This window comes from Mytilus edulis, chromosome 4, assembly GCF_963676685.1.
Source record: "Mytilus edulis chromosome 4, xbMytEdul2.2, whole genome shotgun sequence".
In the NCBI taxonomy this organism is placed as follows: domain Eukaryota; kingdom Metazoa; phylum Mollusca; class Bivalvia; order Mytilida; family Mytilidae; genus Mytilus; species Mytilus edulis.
Window position 1 is genome coordinate 42,816,839 of NC_092347.1, and position 4,521 is coordinate 42,821,359.

Consider the following 4,521-nt stretch of genomic DNA (forward strand, 5'->3'; position numbering starts at 1 on the left):
AATTATGAATTTTAAAAACTACCAAGACAAAATTTAGTATGAAAATATTAAAATAATGAATTCCGAAGCGAGAAGGTTGCCTTTTTATTGTTTTTACAAGTTTTAACGTTTAAAGTAGATTCCAACACACCCAAATGTAAAAGGTGTACTCGACTAATTTTTTTTTATAGAAATAATTTGATGTGGGCAGAAGTTCATATCATTGATATATTTATCATATAGTACTTTTTCGTGTTTATCTATACTAATGTATGGGACAAGGTTTTTGTCCATATATACCTAAACGTGCATTCGATGATACAGGGGTAGAGGGCATCTCATGTTTTCCACAATATCTATACACATTTTTAGCGTATAATCGTCCAAATTATTTTTCGCATCGCTCCGCTCGTCAGTATAAATTCAATTATCGGGAACTACACCCTCTTTCAAATATCTTGGATCCGTCCATAATCACAAATTGTATTGCACGAAAAAAAACTTAATGATTGTCGTTTGACTTTGATAAATACTTTTTAAAAACAACAATGTCTGAACATTAGGCATCTCGCATGAGATTTAAAAGTTTAGGACTACATATTGTATTGTTTTCTCTCTCGGTGATTAAGTAGCTCACTGAACACAGAAATGTGATACTGACGTGTAATCTAATGGACACATGGAAACTACATATAATCTGTTATACAGTTATGACCACTAATGGTCCTACAGACACTCTGTGCTTTTGAAATGACAAAAGGTCTTGCTTTTCTAGACTGTCTTTGAATATTTTATACTGAATTTGTGCTATGTACAAAACAACGTGTATTATGATTGCCAATGAGACAACTCTTCACATGAGACCAAATGACACACAAATTAACAGCTATAGGTTATCATACCGCCTTCAACAATGAGCAAAGTTCTAACCGCAAAGTCAGCTATACGAGGCCACAAAATGACAAATGTAAAACAGCTAAAACGAGAAAACTAACAGCCAAATTAATGTTAAAAAAAGAAGGAAAACACAACAACAAACGATAAGCACTGAATTACAGACTCCTGACTTGGGACAGGCACATCAACACTAGGACAATGGCGTAACAGTACGACATGATTGATCAATATTATAAACTGGATAATTATTCTTTATTTGTTAGTTGTAGTTGTTTTTAAGATAGTGTTCAGCAGCTGTGGATACTATCAGATCGGTACATGGAGTTTATTTGGAAATACTATAAATTCCTGTCTTATGCTTCGTTTCTGTTTCACGATTCACTGTTTTACTTGTGACATGATCATTTGATACATCTTTTTCTATGATATATATTGGCTTTAACTTGGATATTTATAAAAACCATGTAGCATAGAGATGCATACGTAAAATATGTTATCGAAATAAATTGGCTAAAATATCAGATAAGAATTAAGCCTAAAGTTATAATACTTACGACGAAGAAGGCTCAAGCTATAATATATAATACATGTACTTACTATGGAGATTAAGCTTGAAGCTATAGTGCTTATGATGATGAAACTGATGTATGTCTTATATCCAGCGCCAAATACTACATTTATATTAAGGATTATGAAATGATAATGATAAATGCATATACCCTTTTATACATGCCCAACACTTAGAGTCGCATTTTCATATGCTAGGTAACAAGAGAGCGTAACCACCATAATGACACACTTGGCTTTATACGAGTAAACCAATACCTGCTCTTACTCGTTAATGCATCATGCTTTGTGGAGAAGCCGAAAAATACAGTCTTAACGTCATTGATTAGGGGTCCAACAAAAAGATTGAACCCGTATTAGAGGCTGTTCTGCTACCAGTCAATCCCATATACAAGTATATAATCATGAATATAAAATGTTTTTTTCAGTTGTGTAACACCTTCACTGGTGACCTTGTCGCATAGTTGTCACTTTTATATACATACCTCCAAAGCGAGACAAAAACTGAACCTAAAATTTTTCGCTAACTCAATCAATATATGTGATAGCTTTATAATTTACTTCTAATTGGATAAGTAACAGTAAATGAAAATTACCGTAAAGACTGAAGTGACATTATAGTTGTCTCAAACATGTTACAACTATGTAAATTGGCATTCTCATCCACTTTTAATCAGAGATACTTAGGGACAGGATATTTTTAGCCAATAACTATGTTCTATAAATCAGTTGATAGTTTACTATCCATGTAGTGGTCAATGTTTGTAAGCAGATTATTAGTCATCAGTAGGTAATCAAGTACACCTTCAAAATTACAATCTATATATATAATTGGTGTACAAATTTATTTCATTCATTATTATCAATTACAATATCCTTTTTTTTTCTAACGTTCGTTGACTTTCATTTGAAAGAAAAGTGTATGTCAACTATTAAAATTTAAAGAAGTACAAGACCTGTATTAACTATTTTTTATAAATATACACAACCCGTTGACGTACGTTTTCCCTATTGAAAAAAAAATCAGAGATTGTAAATTAAGGAGATTAAATAAACTGCAGAAGAACAGAACGTTTTAAATGATGCTTAATAAAGTATGGTGCAATCCCAGTTATCACCTTAACAGAGTCACATTCTGAATAACACTTTGAGTTTTTGTTTTCTGAAATTGTTAAATAAATCTATGTAATAATAATTACATACGGAAATTAAATATTATAAAACATTGAAAAAACGAAAAATAAGAAGGCACACCAATCTGATAGCGACAAACAAAAGCAATACAAATATCAAATAATATAAAAATAAACTTATGACATTGAAGTTTAGGCGGGAATCTCAATAATCACGTGATAAATAAGAATTATGATTTCTTTTGTTTTTCATCATCTTAGAAATATTTGTTATTGATAAAATTTATTTTGAATGGGTTTCATTGTTTAGGAATACTTAGTTAAAATTTTAGAAACGCATTTAACAAAATTATTTGGTTAGCAATAATCGGTCCCGTTACGTGCGTACGTCGAGTTAGGTTCGTATGTCATTTAATTGGAAATCTATAATATAATATTAAGCAACTTGTTCATACTATTTTGTCATCTAAGTATATTATAACAATACATTTGTACAATAGACAATCATTTTTACTATTATTTCATTTAACTATCCCATAAAGACATTTATCTATATCAAGCTAACAATTCTCATACCAGGAGGTGTGGTCTATATACCAGTGAACTATTTGATTACACTATAACACCATTTCGACATATCAAAGGACCATTTCCTTATACTATTAGAAAATTTCATCATACCACAATACCCATTTCATCATACCATAAGACCATTTCATCCTACCATCACACCATTGTATTATGCCATATGCCATTAATCGTAAAAAAACACCGATCTGCGATAGGCAGTCAATTGAGATTGGAGTTGAGTGCAAGCACACGAGCAAGATACGAACTCACAACCTCAGTGTTGACTGGCTATAGTGATTACACTGTAGTAACTTTTTAGACCACTCGGCCACCGAGGCCCCTGAAATTTGATAAAGCTGTACTTTTATATCTACATTTAACGAATTTATCTAGACATTGTCATATGCATCTTCAGGTTAAAGGGAAAGGAGGATGTATTTCAATACTCAGTTGATAGGGGTGCCGCTGTGGTTCACGTACTCTTCCCTTTTCGTATTATTAAGATGTAAATAATGTATAACAATTCAAAATTTGCGTATGTGAAAGTGTAACCTTTTTCCATTTAGGTTTGGTTTCATCTTGTATGCTAAAAAATTGAGAGAAAATTTGTGGACAAAAACACAACCAAAAACACCCAGACTTTCGAATTTAAAAAAAAAATCCAGGCTTTGTTTTAACAAGTAATGGGAACTTTTTTTTATCATATAGTATACTTCAATGTGACATGGAACAGAACGTCCTATAACCTAGTATATATCAAGTCCCCCCACCCTTTGTGAAAGCTTTTATGTTTTGATTTTTTTTATTATTTAAGAAAAAAGAAGTGTTCATCTTTTATTTCCGTTCCCAAACCGAACGGTAATCCCCATACCAACATCAGACCGGTACGATACTATGGGATGAATATAAAGTGCAAAACTAAATAGAAACGAATGAAAAGAAACCAATACAAACGAAACAAAATGAAAATTAATCAAATATTTATAACATCAATGCGAAATATTTATACTATATCCCGTTGAATTTAAAGTTCGAAACTGGACTATTAATTGGGGGAAAAAAATGAAAGGATGAAAAAATGTTTAACTTTCAGTAACAAATATGACATTCATATCGGAACAGGAGTAAGTTATGGTGGTATGACCATGTTTCATACAAGACAAGATTCTAATTAATACGTGTTGAAACCAAACCAAAATGGAAAACAATTACCATTTTTATATACTCACATTTTGGATTGTTACATATTTATAGATTTTAGTTACACGAAAAGGGTAGGGTACCAGTAATCAAGTGAAACCCCTATTATTTGAGTTTTGATTTGCACCCCCTTTTCCCCTGCGCCCGAAGATCGATGTCTATAAAAACACTAAAT